This window comes from Hypanus sabinus, chromosome 12 (genome assembly GCF_030144855.1).
Source record: "Hypanus sabinus isolate sHypSab1 chromosome 12, sHypSab1.hap1, whole genome shotgun sequence".
NCBI lineage: Eukaryota > Metazoa > Chordata > Chondrichthyes > Myliobatiformes > Dasyatidae > Hypanus > Hypanus sabinus.
This window is the reverse complement of record NC_082717.1, coordinates 93,468,025-93,492,739: the sequence shown is the minus strand read 5'-3', so window position 1 is coordinate 93,492,739 and position 24,715 is coordinate 93,468,025. Positions and strand designations below refer to the sequence as shown.

Sequence of the window (24,715 nt, the reverse complement as noted above, 5' to 3'; positions counted from 1 at the left end):
TTAAATTCTGTTCAAAGAGTTTGACAGTTTTAGATAATGATTGTGGTACTCTCATTTTCTCACAGCAAATGCACCACGTCTTTAAGTACAGTAAAATGGCTCCTCAGTGAATGTGGAGTTAATAGAGGCCTGGCAGAAGACTATTTGATAATAGCAACGCAGATCTGAAGAGCATTTGATACTTTCTGAAGAGTATTACTGATGGCTGGGTCACCCATCTTGTAAAGACACTGGCTAGAAGAAGGCAATGGCAAAACACTTCTGTAAAAAATTTGCCAAGAACAATCATGACCATCGAGTCCATGACCGCCTACGTCATATGACATGGCACATAATTGATGATGACGAACACACATTAAATCAGATTTTTGTGACATGTTAAAGAGCCATGTATATTCAGGAGTGCGTAGGTTACCCAAAAGTGTCAAGTATCCCCGATTAGTCTCTCAGTCTGCGCTTGGTGTGAAGTAAACTCTTGAAGCTGTGAATTTGCTTAAGAGTGAATTTGTGTGCTAGTGTTGCTCTTTCAATGAGGTGTTTAATGAGGGGAGTGTTTGATGTGTCCTGGCCCTGTAGAGTGATTGTTCCAGTCGGTGCTCTTTACTGGCAGCCCACAGCAAACCATATTCTGGGCCACAGCTTTTGTGATTTGTTCAGTCGCGTATTTGACAGAAGTTGTTTCTGCACGCACCCTTCATTCATTTTTTACAGAAACACATCTTCTTTCCGTGCACTCCAGTGAAACACACAGGACTCAAAATTCACCTTTGAGCAAAGAGCAAGGCAGCAAACATTTCCATCCAGTCATGAGCAACCTACATAAACATTGCTAACCCTGTAGCACAGACATGGGGAATTTTATACTCCAATTTCATTACAGACCATCATCTATCAAAAAATGGAGATCAATAGGCAAGAATGAAAATCCTTCTATTTTGCCCCTTAGACCTCATGGGTGAGAGTTCAAAAGCAGAATCAGGTTTAATATCACCAGCATATGTCATGAAATTTATCAACTTAGCTGCAGTAGTACAATGCAATACATGATAATATATTAAAAAATAGGTAAAGTAATTACAGTAAATATAAATATATTAAATAACTAAATTAAAAAGTAGTGCAAAAACTGAAATAATAAAAAGAAAAAACTGAGGTAGTGTTTATGGATTCGATGTCCATTTAGGAATTGGATGGCAGAGGGGAAGAAGCTGTTCCTGAATCACTGAGTGTGTGCCTTCAGGCTTCAGTACCTCCTTCCTGATGGTAAATGCCCTGGGAGATGGGGGTCCTTAATAATGGACGCTGCTTTTCTGGGGACCACTCCTTAAAGATATCTTGGATACTATGGAGGCTCGTACCCAAGATGGAACTGACTAATTTTACACTTTCTGTAGCTTTTTTCGATCCTGTTCAGTAGTTTCCCGCCACCCCCCCCCCCCCTCAACTTCCCATACCAGACGGTGATGCAGCCAGTCAGAATGCTTACCACAGTACATCTGTAGAAGTTTTCGAGTGTTTTAGGTGGCAAAACAAAATCTCCTCAAACTCTTAATGAAATATAACTGCTGCCTTGCCTTCTTTATAGCTGCATCGATATGTTGGGACCAGGTTAGATCCTCAGAGATCGTAACACCCAGGATCTTGAAGTTGCTCACTCTCTTCACTTCTAATCCCTCGTCTTTCCCTGTCTGAAGTCCACAATCAGCTCTTTGGTCTTACTGACACTAAGTGCAAGGTTGAGAGCTGGGATCTCTCACTCCTGCATGCCCTCTTATCTCCATCTGAGATTCTGCCAACAATGGTTGTATCATCAGCAAATTTATAGATGACGTTTGAGCTAAGCCTAGTGATTCAGTCATGGGTACAGACAGAGAGTAGAGCAGTGGGCTAAGACCATGTCCCTGAGGTACCCCAATGTTGATCGTCAGAGGAGGAGATATTATTACCAGTCCACTCAGATTGTGGTCTTCTGGTTTAGGAAGTTGAGGATCCAATTTCAGAGGGAGGTACAGAGGCCCAGGTTCTATAGCTTTTCAATCAGGACTGTGGGAATGATGGTGTTAAATGCTGAGATGTAATCAACAAACCACATTCTGACATTGGTGTTTGTGTTGTTCAGGTGGTCCAAGGCCATATGAAGAGCCATTGAAATTGTGTCTTTTGTTGATCTATTGTGGTGATAGGCAAATTGCAGTGGGTCCAGGTCCTTGCTGAGGCAGGAGTTCATCCGAGCCATGACCAACCTCTCAAAGCATTTCATCACTGTCGATATGAGTGCTACTGAGTGATAGTCATAAAGGCAGCTGAGACTACCCTTTTTGGGCGCTGATGTAATTGTTGCCCCTTTGAAGTAGGTGGGAACTTCTGACCAAAGCAGTGAGAGGTTGAAAATATTCTTGAATACACACACCAGTTGGTTGGCACAAGTTTTTAGAGCCTTGTGAGGGCTCACCCTCTTGAAAGACAGCCAGACATTGGATTTCGAGATGGAGATCATAGGGTGACTGGGTGCAGCAGATATCTCAACAGCTGAAGTTATATTCTCCCTTTCATTCATGTCATTTATGCTATTGCCTTTTGCTTTGTAGGAAATAATGTCCTGCAAACCTTGCCAGAGTTGACGTGCATCTGAAGTCACCTCCAACCTTGCTCAGAATTGTTACTTTGCCCTTGAAATAGCCCTCTGTAAGCCATAGCTAGTTTTTTTTGTACAGACCTGGGTTGCCAGACTTAAATGTCACAGGTCTAGCCCTCAGCAAACAACGAACTTCCTGATTCATCCATGGCTTTTGGTTTTGGAATGTACAGCAAGTTTTCGTAGGCACACGGTCATCAACACAGGTTTTAATGAAACCAATAACAACTGCGGCATATTCATCCAGATATGAAGATGAATCCCTGAATACAGTCCAGTCCATTGATCCAAAACAGTCCTGTAAGTGCTCCTGTGCTTCCCTTGTCCATGCCTTCTTGGTCCTCTCTACTGGTGCTGAAGTCTTCAGTAGTCTTCCTATACTCAGGAAGTAGAAGTACAGCCAGGTGATAAGACTTTCCAAAGTTCACTGTATAGTTATTTAAAAAGATGCAAAATACTAATTCTATTCCAAGATGTTGCTGGATCAAGATATACATTGAAGGTACTTGCTATACTGGTGAGGGTAAAAGAGCTGAGCTAATTACTGGCAGAAGTGACAGTAATGTCAATCAGTATAGTTCTGATATGGCACTAGGGTTACCGTTCATTACCCTGGCACAGGAAGAATCACTTGTCCATGACGAGAATTTAAAGGGATCATCAGTAAATCTCAGATTTATCCCTGGTTGACTGGAAGAATTACCTGCAATGGTTAACACAATCACTTTACAGTATTAGTGACTACCAATCAGCGCTCAATTCTCACTACTGCTTGTATAGAGTTTATATGTTCCACCTGTGACTGCGTGGGTTTCCTTCGGTTGCTCCAGTTCCCTCCCGCATTCCAAAGGCTCATGGTTAGGGAGAGTAGATTGTGGGCCTGCTATGCATGGCAATACTTGTGGGCTACATGGCACAATCCTCAGATAGAGTTGCATGTTGGTGCAAAAGGATGTATTTCACTGTGTTTCAATGTTTTGAAGAACATGTGACAAATAATGCTAATCTTTAAAAAAAGAGGAGGTGTAGATGGTGGGAGAAAGGGTTTTGAACATATGACTGCTACCCATGGTATGCAAGGAATATCTCTCTTAACGGAATCTCCAGGAAGGAAGAGTACATAAGTTGTCTTAAGGATATTCTCACACTACCCATTGCAGCCATAACTCTGCAATTAGAGCAGGGAATAGACCACATTGCTTGTAGCAGTCAAGGAACTTTTAAGTAGCTGCGTACTTTCAGGCTGAAGGATATATTTACAGAGTCTTACAGATTGATGTTCACCTGTGAACCTGCTGGGGCAGTCTATCGTGTCCAGAGCCCCCGATGCAGTCTGTTCTACCTTGATGAGACCCGTCGTAAATTGGGGGATTGCTTTGTCAAGCACCTCCACTCTATCTGTCACAAGCAGGATTTCCCGGTGACCCAAACATTTTAATTCTGATTTCCATTCGCGTTCTGACATGTCAGTCCATGGCCTCCTCTTGTGCCAAGATGAGGCCACACTCAGGATGGAGGAGCAACACCTTATATTCCATCTGGGTAGCCTCCAACCTGATGGCATGAATATTGATTTCTCCTTTGGGTAAAAAAAAATCCTCCCCATTCCCTATTTCTTTATTCCCACCTCTCTTGTTTTACATCTTCTCACCTGCCTATCACTTCCCCTTGGGTCCTTTCCTCCTTCCCTTTCTCTATGGTCCACTCTCCTCTGCTATCAGATTCCTTTTTCTCCAGCCCTTGACCTTGCCCACTTGCCTGACTTCACCTATCACCATCTAACTAGCCTCTCTCCTCACCCCCACCTCCAACTTTTTATTCTGGTACCTTCCCCCTTCTTTTCCAATCCTGAAGAAGGGTCCTGGCCCAAAACGTCGACTGTTCATTTCCACAGATGCTGCCCGACCTGCTGAGTTCTTCCTGCATTTGGTGTGAGTTGCTTCTGATATTCACTGTGTTTTTCTAGAGGTACAACATGGACTCTCTGGCCCAATGGGTCTGCACTGTCCAAATACACCCATGTGACCAATTAACCTACTGACTCAAAACTCACACTGTCACGGGGAGCACATACAAATTCTTTATTAAGGGGGAACAAAAACTCTTCCTATTTCAAACATGCTAACTATGTAGTTTTTTCCCCGACTGTTTCGTGTGCAGGTAATGCAACTTCATGACTGCTGCAGGTAGCTCAGTGATACCACGGTTCCAGCAGCTGCATCAAACTTCCAGGGACCTGGTTCTGATTCTAACAGGAGATGAATATTCACTGTCTGTTTGTGGCTTTGCAGACAAAGGATATTAATGTTTTCTACTCTGGAACAAAAGTGATTCCATTCTCAACACCAAGCCAACTAGAACCTGGCTGCTGGTGACTATTGATGTCCTGCAAGGATTGGTATTGGGGACCACTTCTTTTCGTGTGGCATGTCAATGATTTAAATGATGGAACTGATGGCTTTGTGGCTATGTTTGCAGACAATCCAAAGATAGGTAGAGGAGCAGATAATGTTTTGGAAGCAGGGAGTTTGTAGAAGGACTTAGACTAATTAGGAGAATGGGCAAAAAGTGGTTGATAAAACACAGAGTACCGAAGTGTATGGTCATGCGCTTTAGTGGAAGGAATAAAGGCATGGACTAAATGGGGAGCAAATTCAGAAATCACGAGTGCTAAGGGACTTGGGAGTCCTTGTGCAGAATTCCTTAAAGGTTAACCTGCAGGCTGAATTGGTAATATGGAAGACATTTGCACTGTCTCCATTCATTTTGAGAGGCCTAGAATATAAAAGCTGAGGCTTTTATATATGATGCTGAGGCTTTATAAAGCATTGGTCAGAGTGCATGGAGTACTGAGAGCAGTTTTGAGCCTCTTATCTAAGAAAGGATGTGCTGACATTGGAGAGGGTTCATGGGAGGTTCATGAGAATGATCCCAAGAATGAAAGGGTTAATGTATAAGGAGTGTTTGATGGCTCTGGTCCTGTACTTGCAGGAATTTGGAAGAATGAAGGTGACCTCATTGAAAGCTATTGAATATTGAAAGGCCTAGACAGAGTGAACATGGAGAAGATGTTTCCAATAGTACACCAAAATAGAACTAAGGGAAATAGCCTCAGCATAGAAGGATGTCCCTTTAGCACAGAGATGAGGAAAGACTTCTTTAGCCAGAGGCTGGTGAATCTGTGTACTTCATTGCCACAGACAGTTGTGGAGGCCAAGTTGTCGGGTATGTTGAGCATGGAAATTCATTGGTTCTTGATTAATAAGGGTGTCAACATTAGGGGGAGAAGGTGGGAGATTGAGGTTGAGAGGGGTAATAAATCAGCCATGATTAAATGGCAGAGCAGATTTGATGGGCCAAAAAGCCCAAATCCACTCCTATGTCTAACTTCTGGTGTGACTGCAATGTACACATGGATGAGCAATAATTTTCTAAAACTAAATTAAGATAAAACTGAAATACTTTTAGTTGGTCTTAAAAGAAATAAACTTCTTGATAAACTTGGGAACCTGGCTCCCTTGTAAAGTTAGAAGTAACAAGCGTGTCATCCTTGATTCAGATTTCAGTTTTAAATCCCACACCTACACTTAAGAAATATTGCAAAGGTACACCCAATTCTACATGTAATACTGAAAAACTAATTCACATCTTTACAATGAATACATTAGATTACTGTAATGCACTTTTTACTGTCCTATAAAGCAATCTATTGACAAACTTCAACTCAATCAGAAAGCCGCTGCTAGTCTTTTAACTAAAACCAGGATGAGGGAGCAGATCACTCCCATCCTAATTACTCTGCATTGGCTTCCTGTACCTTTTAGAATTGATCTTAAAGTTCTCTTGTTTTTAAAGCTCCTAATGGTCTGGGACCTGAGTATATCACAGAATCACTTTTGTTTTATAATCCTGCCCGAGCTCTCAGGCCTTCTTCCGTCAGTCTCTTAAATGTAAACAATTTCCCTCAAAAGATAATTGGCAGATTAGCTTTCTTGAACTAAGCTCCTAAACTGTGGAAGTCAATACCTAAAACTGCAAGGGTTGCAAATACAGTTGATGCTTTTACACGCCAAATCAAAACCAATTTGTTTAATCTTGCCTTTAACTAACATCTTTTTGTCTCCTTAGTATTATCATTATTATTATGGTCTTATTCAAGGGAAGGCCACAACCAATCTGCTGGAGGAACTCAGTAGATCAAATGCCATCTGTGGAGAGAAAGGAATTGATAAAGTTTTGGGTTAAAATCTTGCATCAGGACTGGTTGCCCAAGATTCTATCATCAGCAGTCTCTTGTGTTCTAGTCACATTAGGTTTGTACTCTCTAGAGTTTAGGACAATGAGAGATGATTCCATGAAAGCACAGGAAATTCTAATGGGGATTGTAAGTATGGACGGCTTGGGTGTCAAGAACAGACAGTCACAGTCTCAATATACTGAGCCACCAGTTCAGGACAGGGCTGAAAAGGATAATTACTCTCTGGAATTCTCTGTCCTCAGTGGGTTGTGGAGTCAGTCACTGAGAGAGATACCCTTTCTCTTCTAAAAAGGCTACTCCTTTTTTCTCAGTTCCTTTGGTTCCATTGCATCTGTTCCCAGGATGAGGCTTTCCTTTCCAGGACATCAGAGACATCCTCCTTCTTCAAAGAAAAGAGTTTCTCTTCACCCACATCTCCTCCATTTCCCAGGCATCTACGCTCACCCCATCTTCCCACTGTCTTGACAGGGATAAAATTCCTCTTGCCCTCACCTAACACCCCAGGAACCTCCATATCCAACACATCATTCACTGCAACTTCCACCATCTTCAGCATCTTAAACACACCTATAGTTTCTGCCCCTCCCAAATCTCCACTTTCCACAGGGACTGTTCTCATCCATCCATCCGTCCCCACTAATCTCCCTCCTGGCACATATCCCTGCAAGGGACCGAAATGCTACACCTTCCCTTTCACCTCCAATCAGGGCCCCAAACAGTCCTTCCAGGTGAGACAACACTTCATCTGCAAGTCCACTGTGTCCGGTGCTACTGATGCGGTCTCCTCTGCATTGGTGAGACCTGATGTAAATTGGGAGCCACATTGTCAAGCACACCACTTCATCTGCAAAAACCCAAATTTCCCAGTGGCCAACCATTTTAACTACTATCTCTATTCCCATTCCGACATGTCGGTCCATGGTATCCTCTCTGCCATGATTAAGCCTCTCTCAGGGTGGAGGAGCAACACCTCTTATTCCGTCCAAGTAGCCTCCAACCTGAGGGCATGAACATCAATTTCTCCTTGAGGTAATTTATTTTTTCCTTTCTTCCTTCCCTCTTCTTTTACTCATTACTCTGGCCTCACCTGCCTATCACCTCCTCCTGGTGCCCCTCCCCTTCTCTTTCTCCCATGGTCCATTCTTCTCTCTATCAGATTACTTCTTCTCCAGCCCTTTGCTTTTTCCATCTATCATGTCCCAGTTTCTTCCTTCAATCCCCCTCCCCCACCCAATTGGCTTCGCACATTGCCTTCTAGCTTGTTCTCCTTTCCCTCCCACCAACTTTTTATTCTGCCATCTTCCCTCTTCCTTTGCAGTCCTGATAAAGAATCCTGGCCCAAAATGTCGACTGTTTATTAATTTCCATAGATGCTGCTTGACCTGCTGAGATCCTCTAGCATTTTGTGTCTGTTGCTCTACCACCACTCCTGGCAGTAACTTATCTTTGACATCAAACCCCCCCCCCCCCAATACATTCCTTCAATTACTTTAAAATTATACACCCATTATGGCATTTCTGCCCTGGTAAAATGTCTCTGGCTATCTATCTCAAAACTATGACCTGTATCAAGTCACCTTTCATTCTCATTTGCTTCAGAGAGAAAAGTCCTAGCTCGCTCAACCTATCCTCAGCAAGCACCCTCTCGAATCCAGGCAGTATCCTGGTAAATCTCTTCTGCAGTCCTCCTTGTTGAGGAAGGAGTGGAGGCTACCCACAAGTGGAAGAGGCTGAAGGACTCAGCTAGCCATCATTTACCCTGCGGAGGGAGGATGCCAGGAATTCATCAGCACATCAACATTGAGGTTTCTTCGTGATATGGCAGAGACTAGAGCAAAGCTCAGGGGGGTCACCAGAGAGTTGGCTGACGAGGCGGAAAAGGGCAGCTATTGGCTAGCTGAGGAGGAAGGAGAGAAATTGGGGAACTGACTAACCTCAATGAAAGATGCAAGGTGATGTCCCTTTCACAGCTCTGCCACTAGGAGATGTACCAGGGCTATTGGAGCTGAACATCAATGAATGGTGGTCCCTGGCTGATGACCTTGCAGCTAACATTGTTGGTGGAGTGGCAGGCAGCAATGACATGCAGCAAACAACATTTTCCTGTAAACCTCATTGAAGCTTCCACATCCCTCCTATAGTGAGCTGAGCAGAACTAAACACAACACAGTGGATTCTGGTTAATTGGGACACATTAGAACCAGTACATTTTGGGACCAGTATCAATTAAGCGGCTGCCCCCAATTAGCTGAAGTTTCATGGAAATAGTTAAAAAGGTACAAAAAAGACAAACTACTGTTTAACTGGGTAACAAATCATGTATTTAAATGAAAACCGAATAAGCTATCAATAACACCACAGTACCATGAAACTGCATATTAGTTCCTCATAGTTACAGATGGAAGAATTAATCCAGTGTACGCTGCCGTGTTTTTGATTGACTGTAAATGAACAAAATCAGTGCAGACACCTAATGGACCGACTTCATACAATCCTTCTGATGATTGCATCCTTTAAGTCTTCATTTTCATGGTGACATTTAAGATGATTGTTGAAACCTTCAAATTTGTTGTAGTTCCTAACTTGTTGAAATAGAAAATTGTTTCATTTTCCCTCCTGACTGCTTCTGGGATCTCCAAGGCTGAATGCTTGAAAACACAGTGAGCAAAACACTTCGGAATTGTCTTGCTGCTTTTTCCTCACCAACTATCAGTGATAAAAATCACTGCTTTTTAAATACAAACACATGCAACTTATGCTATTTAAAAACAGTTCACTCCAAGCATGGTGCAGTATCTAACAGCCACACATGTGCATGTGACTGACTCTAGTTAGAAGCTATTCAGCAACAGTCCCAATTAAGCAGCACAGTGTCCCAAATAAATGAAGGGAGCACGGCTATTTTCTCAATTGGTTTCTGTTCTTTAAGAGTTGACTCAAATAAGACGCTGCCCCGATTAAGCAATGACCCAATTAACTGGAATCCGCTATATTCAAGTGTGGTCTAACCAGGATTTAATAGTGCAGCAACATTACCTTGCTGTTCTTGAACTCAATTCCCCTGTCTAATGAAGGCTACCACACCAGTTACCTCCTTATCAGGGTGTATGGAGAACCAAGGATTGACTTTATTCTCCATATCCATTTACATGTATCAGTTATTTGCCATGGTGTGTTGGTCAGGGTGCAACTATTCAACAATTATAATGAATAAAATGTATTTAAAACGTATATAACATTATATCATTAAAGTATTAAAAAAACTAATAAATTTAGAGGTGAAATGATGGATAGGAAATAAAATGTGCATAAATACATAAACAGCAGCATGTATTTACAATGTAAACAGCATTATAAAAAGTGGCTTAAAGTATTTACAGTGATAAGACCATAAGACATAGGAGCAGAATTAGGACATTCAGCCCATCAAGTCTGCTCTGCCATTCCATCATGGCTGATCCTGAATACCTCTCAATCCCACACACCTGCCTTCTCACCATATCCCTGACTGATTAGGAAACAATCAACTTCTGCCTTAAATATACGCATGGACTTGGCCTCCACTGCAGTCTGTGACAGATCTTTCCAGTTTCACCACTCACTGGCTAAAATAAAAATTCCTCCTTACCTCTGGTCAATTCTTAAGCTGCCCTTTAGTTCTGGATAGCCTCCACCATTGGAAACATCCTCTCCATATCCAGCCTATTTTAGTCCTTTCAATATTCAGTAAGTTTTAATGAGAACCCCCCGCATTCAAATCAAAGAGTTGTAAAATTAGTCAGCTCCATCATGGGCACTAACCTCCATAGTATCCAGGAGGTCTCAGAAAAGTGGTGTCCATCATTCCGGACCCCCACTACCCAGGACATGCTCTGTTCTCATTGCTACCATCAGGAAGGAGGTACAGGAGCCTCAATAATTCAGGAACAGCTTCTTCCCCTCTGCCATCAAATTTCTGAATGGACATTGAACCCATGAACACCAGCTCACGACTCTTTTATTTCCTAATTTTTGCGCACAAATATATATAGATATATAGAGGGAAAGAGAGAGTGCTACACACACACACACACACACACACACACACACACCACCCCCACCCCCCACATATAAACACTTTCTGTAATTCACAGTTCTTTTTCTGTCTGTTATTATGTATTGCATTGTACTGCTGCTGCAAAGTTAACAAATTTCACGACATCTGCCGGCTGTGATTCTGCTGTGACATTCAACATCCTGTGACTCAGCTGGCAAACAATTGATAGACCTTATGCACTGCACTGTATTGTTGGTTGGTGTGAAACAGCAGGCAGCTGACAGAGCTATTTCCTTATACATGACAGCTCCTGAGCTATGTCCACACAATATTTCAGTGCATGTTTGTATTTTGTGGGGTTAGGAGATGTACAGCTCTGCATGCTGGCCTTTTATCTCTAGATCTGCTGAACCAATCTCACGAGTGATAGGTTCCTGTTACTGGTCTCTGGTGAGGTGAACTACTCACTGAGGCTACTTATTACCCACAGAATAAACCTGCTACTTTCTGTTGGACTCAGAGAATATGTCGCTCAAAATCAAAAAATTTGAAGAGAGTGGAATGGAAAGTGAAGGTATCTCGGGCTGCTTGGTTGTGTTCAATATGGAGCCTGGGATGGAGAACAGTGTGCTTTGCACTTGATAGAGCACCTCTTTATGATATTAGCACATTAATCATAGTATCAAAGTCACAATTGCTTTTCCTGTTAAGAATTTTCAATAAAACAATAGAAAAATTTAAGCAATCTTGGATGTGTACAGACAGGATAGGAGCCAACCAGCTGTGGGCAGGACACTGTAAGTTAAGGTCTCACAGCTAAAGCAATCCATGATGTCTATGCGGAGTTTGAACTTTCTCTCTGTGACTGCATGTGCTTTTCTGGGTATTCTGGCTTCATCCCACATCCCAAAAACGTGAGAGTTGATTGGTTTCTTGCACCCCTGCACCCGGACATCTGAGGGAAAGAGAGTGGAACTGACTCAGTGCAACAGCGTTTCCACTTTAAAAACTCTTCCGCTAAAGTTTCCTGTTATCATGGGATATAATGGACAACCACTAAAAAACTGCCCCTAGTGTGCAGGTGACAGAATCTGTGTGGAGTTGCTGAGAATTCAGGGAATAAGCTGCAAAAGTAAAGACTTTATAAAGTGTAGCTTTGTTTGTCACATGTACATCGAAACATACAGTGAAATGTGTCTTTTTGTGTCAAATCAAATTGCGCTGAGCAGCAATCAAGTGCCACCATGCTTCTGGTGCCAACATAGCATGCGCACAAGTCACTAACTCTAACAGGTACATCTTATGCAATGTGGGAGGAAACCCACGTGGTCACGCAGGAAGCAATGGGAATCAAAACCTGCTCTTACTGTTAAGCAATGTGCAAACCACTACACTACTGTGCCACCCCAAAGGAATTATTAATGGGGGAATGAGGGGTTGAATAGACTTAAAATGCTAGATGCCTAACTTCAGTATTTTAATGAAATATGTGTTGAAAGACACCTTGTGTTTCATAAACTTAAAATAGCATTTGAACTACTGGCAGATCACAAGTAAAGCAAACCACTAAATGAGATTTTGACTGCTGATTGTCATATCTGCCATATATGACCCACATGACCGGGACATATAGAACATAGAATAGTAGAGCACACTACAAGCCCTTCAGCCCACAATGTTGTGCCGACTCTTAAACCCTGCCTCCCATATACCCCCCATCTTAAAGTCCTCCATATACCTTTTTAGTAGTCTCTTAAACTAGTGTATCTGCTTCCACCACTGACTCAGGCAGTGCATTCCACGCACCAACCACTCTCTGAGTAAAAAACCTTCCTCTAATATCCCCCTTGAACTTTCCACCCCTTACCTTAAAGCCATGTCCTCTTGTATTGAGCAGTGGTGCCCTGGGGAAGAGGCGCTGGCTGTCCACTCTATCTATTCCTCTTAATATTTTGTATACCTCTATCATGTCTCCTCTCATCCTCCTTTTCTCCAAAGAGTAAAGCCCGAGCTCCCTTAATCTCTGACCCTAATGCATACTCTCTAAACCAGGCAGCATCCTGGTAAATATCCTCTGTACCCTTTCCAGTGCTTCCACATCCTTCTTATAGTGAGGTGACCAGAACTGGACACAGTACTCCAAGTGTGGCCTAACCAGAGTTTTATAGAGCTACATCATCACCCCACAACTCTTAAACTCTATTCCTTGACTTATGAAAGCTAACACTTCATAAGCTTTCTTAACTAGCCTATCTACCTGTGAAGCAACTTTGAGGGATCTGTGGACTGTATCCCCAGATCCCTCTGCTCCCCCACACTACCAATAATCCTGCCATTTACTTTGTACTCTGCCTTAGATTTTGTCCTTCCAAAGTGTACCACCTCACACTTCCCTGGGTTGAACTCCATCTGACACTTCTCAGCCCACTTCTGCATCCTATCAATGTCTCTCTGCAATCTTTGACAATCCTCTACACTGTCTACAACACCACCAACTTTTGTGTCATCTGCAAACTTGCCAACCCACAAGTCTACCCCCAAATTCAAGTCGTGAATAAAAATCATGAAAAGTGGCGGTCCCAGAACAGATCCTTCTGAGCCACCACTAGACACAACCCTCCAATCCGAATGTACTCCCTCCACCACAACCCTCTGCTTTCTGCAGACAAGCCAATTCTGAATCCACATGGCCAAACTTCCCTGGATTCCATGCTTTTTAACTTTCTGAATATGCCTTACTAAAGTCCATGTAGATCAGATCCACTGCACTACCCTCATCTATATGCCTAGTCACCTCCTCAAAGAACTCTATCAGGCTTGTTAGACATGATCTGCCCTTCACAAAGCCATGCTGACTGCCCCTGATCAGACCATGATTCTCTAAATGCCCATAGATTCTATCTCTAAGAATCTTTTCCAACAGCTTTCCCACCGCAGACGTAAGGCTCACTGGTCTATAATTACCCGGACTATCCCTACTACCTTTTTTGAACAAGGGGACAACATTCGCCTCCCTCCAGTCCTCCAGTACCATTCTCATGGACAACGAGGACAATAAAGATCCTAGCCAGAGGCTCAGCAATCTCTTCCCCTGCCTTGTGGAGCAGCCTGGGCAATATTCCTACAGGCCTTGGGGACTTATCTGTCCTAATGGTTTTTAATAACTCTAACACCTCTTCTCCCTTAATATCAACATGCTCCAGAACTTCAACCTCATTCATATTGTCCTCACCGTCATCAAGTTCCCTCTCATTGATGAATACTGAAGAGAAGTATTCATTGAGAACCTCGCTCACTTCCACAGCCTCCAGGCATTCTTTCCCACTTTTATGTCTAATTGGTTCTACCTTCACTCCTGTCATCCTTTTGTTCTTCACATAATTAAAGAATGCCTTGGGGTTTTCCTTTACCCTACTCACCAAGGTCTTCTCGTGCCCCCTTCTTGCTCTCCTCAACCCCTTCCTAAGCTCCTTTCTTGCTACCCTATATTCCTCAATAGACTCATCTGATTCTTGCTTCCTAAACCTCACTTATGCTGCCTTCTTCCATCTGACTAGATTCTCTACCTCACTTGTCACCCATGGTTCCTTCACCCTACCATTCTTTATCTTCCTCACCGGGACAAATTTATCCCTAACATCAAGCAAGAGATCCCTAAACATTGACCATATGTCCATAGTATATTTCCCTGCAAAAACATCATCCCAATTCACACCCGCAAGTTCTAGCCTTATAGCCTCATAATTTGCCCTTCCCCAATTAAAAATTTTCCTGTCCTCTCTGATTCTATCCTTTTCCATGATAATGTTAAAGGCCAGGGAGCGGTGGTCACTATCCCCCAGATGCTCACCCACTGAGAGATCTGTGACCTGACCCGGTCACGGATATAATGGCTGTAGTTGGAGCAAGCTTGCTAATCCTTGTCAATTGGTCTGGGGCTTCCGGGAGTTAGAGGTAAATTTCCTGGGACTGTTATGGTGTGTTAAGGAGAAGCTAAAAATTCACACTTACTAGACTGGGTGCAGTGTTTCAGCCGAGCTCACCTCACTACAATGCCTGTGGGAGCCGAGGGATCAGGCCATTCTTATGTTCAGTTGAGCTGCGGAGGAAGGGATATTGGAAAACAGGGTTGAGGAGGAGAAGCCCAGGATCAGAGCAGGGAGTCATGAATTGGAGGTAGAGTTGAGTTACTTGGGACGGAGGTGCGAGTTGTGGGGGCGGGTCTCTGGATTGGGTTGTCAGAGATTAGAAGTTAGGACTTGGTGCTTCGTTATCTCTGACCTGCACTTGGGAACACAAGGGCTATTCATGCACAGAAGGGCTGGGTTAAAAATTCACAGTGATGCAAAATAATTAAGAAATAGAGACCATTACGGAAAAATGGTCTCTATTTCACTTTGGGAAAAATTGATTACTGAGTTCCAGCATTGTGCAGTTTTGGAGCATTGTGAAGAAATTGAAAGGGAGGTTGGGCTGGGTTGGAGATCAGGCAATAACTCATTGCACATGTACCAAATACCAGATTTGGCAACACTCTGCTAGACCATACTGGCAATTTGAGTTTCCATCCATGTTCCTGCTCTACTTTGTTGGATAGATGAAGGATTAAAAAGTGGCACTCGTGGCTTTCTAGGCTTTCAAAATGAATGCAGTACTATGTTTATATGAAAGTGATGCCAATTATATTTTGAGATCTGAGAATGCAAAAAAAAATTCTCAAAGGAGTATTAACTTACTATTATGACCACTTGCAAGCAATTAGGAAGGTGAGTGTGTGTTAGCCTTCATTACGCAGGTTGTGATAATATAATGGTAATGTGGGTTTTAGTGAGAGCACCACTGCAGTTTTAACTTCCTTACCAAGGAAGGGCGTTAGAGAAGGTGCAATACAGGCTCATGAAATTGATTCCTTATATTAGAGAGGTATGCTATCAGGAAAGATTGAGTATCAGGAAAGAGTCATTATTCTAAAAATATGAAAGATGATCTCAGAAACATAATGCTTTTTGAGGCTTGTCAAGCTAAAAGATATTTTCTCCCATCAAGACAGTTTAGGATATGTTCAGAGTCTAAATACAGGAAATCTAGGACTGAGGGGTGGAGACATTTCTTCACTCAAAGAGCTGTGAATCTTTGGAAGGATGAGGACACTTTAGAGAGATTATAGAGGAGATTAGAGAGTATATCTTAAGAGAACAGTTTGAGTGAGCTAGAACTTTTCCTCTCTGAAGCAAAGGAGACTGAGAGGTGATTTGATAGAGGTCTACAGGGATGACAAAGCGTACCACTAAGTGGGAGGAGCCAGGGACTTTCCCCAGAGTGGAAATGGCCAATATGAGGGGGTATAACTTTTAAGATGTTTGGAGGAAAATATAGTGGGGATGTCAGCAGTATATTTTTAACAGAGTGGTGGGTGCGTGGAATGCCCTGCCAAGGGTGGTGGTGGAAGCAGATACATTAGGGACATTAAGACAGACACATGGATGAAGGGAAAATGAAGGGCTCTGTGAGAGGGAATAATTAAATTGACTTTGGAGTTAAAGGGTCAGCACACATCATGGACTGAGGGGCCACGTTCTATGGCTCTGTGCGAAGGTCTTTAGCACATGTATATAGCTATGGTGCCTAAGACTTCTGTACAGTACTGTGTTTGTCCATGTGGAGCAGAGGGTCAGTTTGTAAATCTTGTGGGAGCGAAAGATGTTAAGAATGGTGATGGTGGAGCCTTGCAGGACAGATGGCAGAGAAGGAGTGCCAGAGTCAGGGGTGGAACAGGGGTGCTGTCACCTGGTTCAGATATGACAAGTGCAGAGTGAGAGACTCTGAAGTGGGCTGATAGTTCCCAGACTTTAATGTGAACAGTGTTAAAGGGGAAAGAAAACAATAAACACTAGGTCAAACAGGGCTGCTAACTAAAACTCTCAAGATGGAAATATGAAGCTTACACTGCAGCTGAAAAGAACAAATAAAATATAAAACAACTACCACCAGTCTTCAGTTGACTTGCCAGTCCAATTTCTCAGGCAAGGCTGAATGCAAGCAGGCAGCGAAGCATTGCTGTGTCCAAGTCTCAACAAGCACTACGACGACAAGTACGGAGTTAAATACTATCACAATGAAATAATAATTAGCTGACATGTACATATTCACAAGCGCAATTGTCATATCTACTGTGCTGCCGAATTCATGGTTGTGACAAGTACAAACACACCCAGCCCTGAGACACCAGGCAAGGTTACTTGATTGCAAACAATTGGTTTATTGATCATTACAGAACGTCTCTCTGGTGCTTCCCGCTCCCTTCCTCTTTTTCCAAACATGATTCCCCTCTCCCTGCCCCCTTCCCACTTTCAGTCCACAGTAGAGACCCATATCAGAATCAGGTTTATCATCAATCACATGTGTCATGAAATCCGTTTTGTTTTTGTGGTAGCAGTACAGTTCAATACATAAAATTACTACAGTACTGTGGAAAAGCCTTAGTCACCCTAGCTATATACCATATATAAGTCTAAGATATTTGCACAGTACTGTACGTTCCATGTTCCATAGCTACAATATAAATGCTCATTAATGTAGCATACTGACTGCCGCGATTGACAGTATTTTTTAGATATGCATGAAATCAAGATCTGTAGGACAGGGCTGCGAAGTACAGTTGAAGATCAGCCAAGATATGATTGAATGATGGAGGAGGCTTGAGAGGCCTTCCCATTGTCCCACATTTTGAGTTCCTGTTCCTGTCCAATAAAAGTGTTTATGAATTGTCAGCTTTTACTTAAAAGCTTGTCTTAGATAATTTGATCAAACATACTGTACAAGTTTTCCAACCGCAGGTCTGTTCCACAATTCTCCCAGTGTGAATTAATTAATTCACATTGAAGTTCAAGATATTTTATAAGTATTTATTTTTTAATTTAGAGATTCTGGCCCAAAGAGTCTATGGTGCCCAATTCCTCCCATGTGATCAATTAACCTAATAACCTGTAGGTCTTTGGAATGTGGGAGGAAACCGGAGCACATGGAGGAAATCCACACAGTCACAGGGAGAACATACAAACTCTTTATAGACAGCAGCAGAAACAGAACTTGGGTCACTGGCACTGTGAAGCATTATGCTGACCTATGGAATATTTAAGTGACTGGCAGTGTTGTTATTTAAAGCAAAACCATGACATTGTTTTTGTCTGTCAAGACTGGTTTATCTCTCTATGTGAATGATCACAAAAATGTGTTTCTATCTGAGCCTCATTGTGAAACTTTTCTCGAAAAAGAGATGTTGAGAAGTAACTTTTCAAGTTCGTGTTCAAATACTGGCAGGCGAGGAACTATTTTCCCTCCATCGTTAAAGAGAATATACAAACTGTAAGGCTAATTCCATGTGACCCATTTGCTCACACATGATCATTAGCAGTCTCACTGCGAATGTCCCATCAGTCACATACATTAGGGTAAATTACAGTGGTCAACTAATCTACCAACTAGCGCATGTTTGGGTTGTGGGAGAAAAGTGGAACACTATTGTGTAGGGGGAGGAATCGCAAGAGGTCACAGGGTGAACTTTCAAATTTCACTCAGACAGTACTTGAGGTCAGAATCAAACTAAGATTGTGGTGCGAGAAAGCTTCATGCCCTGCTGCACTGCTGTGTTACCACTTCAACTTATGGTGCTCAGTATAATAACAGCACTGCCCGTGACCTCATGATGCACTTTCAGTTCACTTTCCAAAAGATCTTCAGATTCCGGAAGGCCTATGGGGCGTCACGGTATGTAGCGGCTTGCTCAGTGCTATGATAGTGCCAGCGATAGGGTTCCATTGCTGCCTTTGTCTGTATGTTCTCCCCGTGACTGCGGCGATTTTTTCTGGGTGCTCTGGTGCTCCGACTTGCAGGTTAGTAGGTTAACAGTCCCATCGATGCAAATGGGCTGCTCTGGTTCGTTGGGCTGAAGGGCTTGTTACTGCGCTACATCTCTGAAAAAAAAACACTGGCAATTCTCGCAACTCCTCAAAATGAGCTAGCTTTCAGCAATTTTACAGGAAATTCTATGGAACCAAAGCCAGTGACCATTAATTAAACCCGTGAAGCGTAAAAATAATGAGAAAGAAAAATCCAGACCCATTGCTGTAAGACCCAGCAGTCACCTCTTCTTCATTAAAGGCACATCCTAATAAGCTTCATGGTATGAACCTCAAGGGAGCTCATTTCTTTAATAATTATAAACATTTGCTTTATAGTTCAGTTGATTCTAATAATGTAGCAAAACAGAGCAAAGTGTGGTCCAAGGCTCAAAGTGAATGAGTAAAGATAAAAGCAGTTATTTGCAAAAGTTGAGGGTTAGTAGCGAAGGATTGAGGTAAGGGATATTACAATAGATTGTCTGCAAACAGGTATCAGGACTGATTCCTTCATGCACTCAAGGGTTTTGTTATACATAATGTTGAGGCTTTATAAATCACTGGTGAGGCCTCACTTGGAGAGTTGTGAGCAGTTTTGGGTGCCATATCTAGGAAAGAATGTGCAGATATTGGAGAGAGTTCAAAGGAGATTCACAGAAATTATTCCAGGATTGAAAGCCTTGTCATATGAGGAGCGTTTGATGGCTCCAGTCCACTACTCACTGGAATTCATAAGAATGAGGAGTGACCTCATCGAAACCTATTGAATGTTGAAAGGCCTCGATAGAGTGGATGTGGAGAGGATGTTTCCTGTGCTGGGCAGATGAAGACAAGAGGACACACCTCAGAATAGGGGTCCATCCTTTTAGAACGGAGATGAGAAGGAATTTCTTTAGCCAGAGAGTGGTAAATCTGTGGAATTCATTGCCAGAAGTGGCTGTGGAGGCTAAGTCATTGGGTATATTTAAGGCAGAGGTTGATAGATTCTTGATTAGTTAGGGCATGAAAGGATATGGGGAGAAGGCAGGAGAATGGGGCTGACAGGGAAAATGGATCAGAGATAATGAAATGGTGGAGCAGTCTCGATGGGCCAAATGGCCTAATTCTTCTCCTGCAGTTTATGATCTTATGTGAAAGGGAAGGCACACATCCTAATAGAAAGAGCAACTGAGGTCATCTCTAATTAGCACCATCTGACAATGTAAAGGGAATTAGGGGAGAAGACATTTTGAAAGAAACTGATGTCATGACTTACAGAACATAACAAACAAGAAGCATATTCAAAGTGTCCTCGTTTTTGTTAAATAGAAAATGCAGCAGGAAATTTGTGCACAGCAAGCTGTCATAAGCAGCAGGGGGGATAATCGCTGAGAAACTGTAGTGCATAGATTAGGGTGTGTTAGAAAGGGAGAGGAGGAGAATGAGAATGAGAGGGAGGGAGAGGGAAAAGAGAGAGCAGGAAAAGAGAAACAGCAAGGGAAGAAAGAGAGATGAGGGAGTGAGAGGAGGGGAAGGAGGGAGGGAAAGGGAGAGGGGGGCACTGAGAGGGGAGAAGGGGTAGAGAGGTGGGCGGAGGAGAGGGGAGAGAGTGGGACAGAGGGAGGGTAAGAGAGGGGAGAGGGGTGGAGTGAGAGGGAAAAGGAGAGAGGGGAGAGAGGGAGAATGAGTGAGAGAGAGATAGAGACAGAAATATGTTGTCTACCTGATGCCTTGCTGGTTGGAGAGGAATTTGGAAAGAAGGAGGATGTCAAAATAAATAGCAGAGATAGGTCTTTACAGGAGCAAAGAAGTACAAAGCTCAAAGTAAATTTACACCAAAGTACGTATCTGTCACCTAGAGTGAAATTTACTTTCTTGCAGGCATGCACAGTAGAACAAAGAAATGCAATAGAATTGTTGAAAATACTGCACACAAAAACTTACAAGCAATCAATGTGCAAAAGAAGACAAGCTGTGCAAATACAAAAAAAATAACACTAGTAATAAAAAAAGTGCTTTTGAAGAAATCCAAAGCATTAGGATATCAAGGCTAATATCTCTGGATGATCAGTTAAGCCACGTGCATGTGGGAGAAAATCAAAGGGGTAAAATGGGTCAAGTGATTTGGGGTCGACCGGTTCCATTTCATTGTTCCTCACGTTGTTGGCCCCCAGGGACAGAAAGGAAGCACCATAGTGGAAAGGTGGACTTGGGAGTTGGCAGCAGTAGTGGCTGGGGACCAATTGTCTGGTCTGATGGAGAGCTGGCAACTCTATCAACACAGCAATGAGCGCCAATTGAAGTCACAGAGCCACTCAGCCCATTTAACAAATGTAAAAGCCATCAAACTGACAAGCAGTCAGGGCGACACTACTACAGCCCGGGGCATCGGAGTTTGGAGCTTAATCCTGGCATCCTCTGTACATTCTCATTGTGGAATGCATAGGTTTCCTCCAGATGCTCTAGTTTCCTCCCACAGTCCAAAGCAATAGCAGCTAGTAAGCTAAATGGATATTTTAAATTGTCCCGTGATGAGGTTACGGTTAAATCGGAGGTTGTTGGGGGTTGCTGGGCTGCATAGGGTCTGAAGGGCCTAGTTCGTGCTGTGTCTTTAAATAAATAAACAGGAAGCTCTAATTGGGGCTGCTGCTTTCCAATCTTTTAAGATGGAACCAGCTTCCAATTTGACACACTGGCAAGAGAATGAGTTAGAATACAGTCCTTTTATGACTGGGATATGGGACATAATGCAGATATAATGGAATATAATGGTCTTTTGGTCAGACCTGCAGATCCCCAGTGAGCTAGGGAAACAAGCTCTGCATCTTAAAATGTGCAACAGCCTTTCCGGACTGTTCGGTATGCTGCAAGCAACTGGGTTGCAATCCAAACACCAGAGGCTCAAATTGCTCCTTTACACTCCTGCTCACAATTTTACCAATAGTAGTGAGTAATTTGTAAAAGAGTTCATTCAGTTTAGATGATAGGAAACGGGAAAACAGCAATACTATATGGGGATTATTCTCTGAGATTGCATTTGTCTGTATTGCTGGCTTGCACATGGAAATCCCAGAACTCCAATTACAGCTCATTAAAGCAAAAAGGCTTTCTTAATGTTCCCAACAATTTGACGCTAATTTGAATTGAACACAGGACAGAAAATGAACAATTATTTTTGTAAATGAAATGCAGGCCGTAGCAAGCTGGATGCTGCAACATTTTAAGCACACAGCAGAATAGAGGTCAATATTCCGGAAGATTCTGCGTTTTAATCAACCATAAACCAGACTTCCCACTTTGTCAACAAGATCAGGCTAAAATCCCATCGCTTGCAGCTGGGCTGGGAGACAGATCTAGATGAATATGTGTTTGTAGGAGGGGAGGAATTGAGATCAACTTGCACACAGATCAAAGTGAGAGAGTCAAATTGCAGTCAGAGGGGAGCTTTGATCTGGAATCAGGGAAGGAATGGAAAGATTTCTGTGCTTGGTTGGGAATGTGAAATGGTAGTGTGTGAGGGGAAGGGGTACTACAAAATAATCAGAAGAAAGGCAGGTAATGCTCGGCAAGGAAGCAGTTGGTGTCGATCAGCTTGCTGATCACAGGAGGGCTGGGTGGCTTACTGTCTCTCTGCCTGAAAAATTTCCAGAACAGGCAGGCCAACATGATATTTCTAGATCCACACTCACTCCATCCAATGTTACTATTATTTTTAAAGGGTCCTGTTATCACTTGCTTAATAATGTGAGGATCAACAGCAAGCTCAAGTGCAGGAATCAGAGAAACTTTGACAATTCAAATTAAACAAAGGATTTATTACAAAACTTGGAAAACTAACAAGAGCTCAGGAAAATAATACTGAATCCTGATGAAAAGAATCACTGATGATACACAGAAGAACTCAGTGTGAGTTTCACCTGACAAGGAACCACAAAGAAGGCTGGCATGCCCCTCCAGAATATACCCTGGAGCACATGGGAATTCCAGATATTGACATTACCGTGACAATTAAATTAACCCAAATTGAATGAAAGTGATATAAAGAGTTTAACAATCCCCATGATCTATAATGAGACACCAGCAAAACAATGTGAAAAACCAGGGTTAGTGAAAATACAAAACAATTAGAGATAAAAGGACAACCCAAGGTCAAAGCATACACACAAAGTGACACCGAGAAAAATAAAATCCACATACTAACTGACGAAAAAAGAAATTTTTCTTTAAAAATGATCCATGGTTGTGACAAAAACTGAATGTTATAATTTTCTGTCATACTGATGTCAAGACGATCTAGTCTGCTTATTCTCTTCCCTCTTCTTTCTTAATTATTGGTGTTACCTTTGCTACCTTTCTGTCACAACCACAGACTCGGCTGCACCACAGATTCGGCAATTGTGTCTGTGAATACTGTATGCATGTGTCAGCTAGTTATTATTTCATTATGGCAGTATTTAACTCCCTTGTTTTCATCGTAGTGCTTGTCAAGACATTAGCAAAGCACAACTTTGTGCTGCCTGCTTTCATTCAGCCTTGCCTCATCTGGAGCACCAGCCCCGTCTCATCTGGGGGAGCGGGTATCACCACTTGCCCCAACTGTTCAACAGCTATGATGTTATGGCCATTACAGAGACTTGGATGGCTCAGGGTCAGGAATGGTTACTTCAAGTGCTGGGTTTTAGATGTTTCAGGAAGGACAGGGAGGGAGGCAAAAGAGGTGCCACGCCCCGTGGCACTGTTGATAAGAGATAGTGTCACAGATGCAGAAAAGGAGGAAGTCATGGAAGAATCAACACGTACAAAAGCTGGATGAAATCAGCAGGTCGGGCAGCATCCGTTGAAGTGAGTGGTCAACATTTCGGGCCGAGACCCTTCGTCAGGACTGAAGAAGGAGGGAGCAGGGGCCCTAAAAGAAGTTGGGGTGGAAGATGCCAGGTGAAAAACCAATCAGAGGAAATATCAAGGGGTGGGGGAGGGGAAGCAGGGAGGGGATAGGCAGGAGAGTTGAAGAGGGAATGTAGGGGAAAAGCACTATGGGTAGTAGAAGAAGGCAGAATCATGATAGAGGTGACAGGCAGCTAGAAGAGGAGGCAGAGTGAAAGTGGGATGGTGGAAGGGAGAGGGAGGGAATTACTGGAAGTTAGAAAATTCGATGTTCATACCAAGGGGCTGGAGACTACCCAGACGGCATATGAAGTGTTGCTCCTCCAACCTGATCATCAACCTGCCTCATCATGGCAGTAGAGGAGACCATGTATGGACATATCCTACCTGCCCATGGACTTGTCTACAGAGTCTCTGTGGGTGGAGATTAGTTACAGGAAGGGGTCAATAGCTCCACTGATGTTTTCTTTAGACCACTCAATAGAAACAGGGACACTGAGGAGCAGATAGGGAGACAGATTCTGGAAAGGTGTAAAAATAACAGGGTTGTTGTGGTAGGAGATTTTCTTTCTTTCTTTTTCAATATTTTTATTAATTACTTGCATAGATGAATACAAAATACATTATGATATTATGGAAACAGAAACAAGGTTAAAATGCCACATACCTATGTATAATAAGTTAACCATAATATTGGAAAGGTATATTTTATTCTAATCTAAAGTGAAATCAAAACCCCATAACAAAAAAAAAACACAAAAGAGAGAAAGAATAGCAGTTTGGTTAAAAGAAAAGAAAAAAACAATCTTAGATATATAGTCGTAAATTCAAACAAATAGTAGCCATCATCATTGCTGATCAAGTTGAAGATTGTGAAAGTAGTTCCAAAAAGGTCCCCATAATGTGAAAAAATCTAGTCGAGGTATAGAAATAGAACATCTAATTTTCTCTAAATTTAAACATGACGTAACATTAATCAACCAATGGGCATGAGTAGGTGGAGCAGCATCTTTCTATTTAAGCAA

The 24,715-nt window shown here is 42.6% G+C and overlaps 1 protein-coding gene across 4 annotated transcripts in view; it reads right to left on the bottom strand.

Annotated features, from left to right (window-relative positions):
• Positions 1-24,715, bottom strand: part of prkn (parkin RBR E3 ubiquitin protein ligase) — a 1,175,275-nt gene that overhangs the window by 201,303 nt on the left and 949,257 nt on the right. The gene's annotated exons all lie outside the window — the stretch shown is intronic.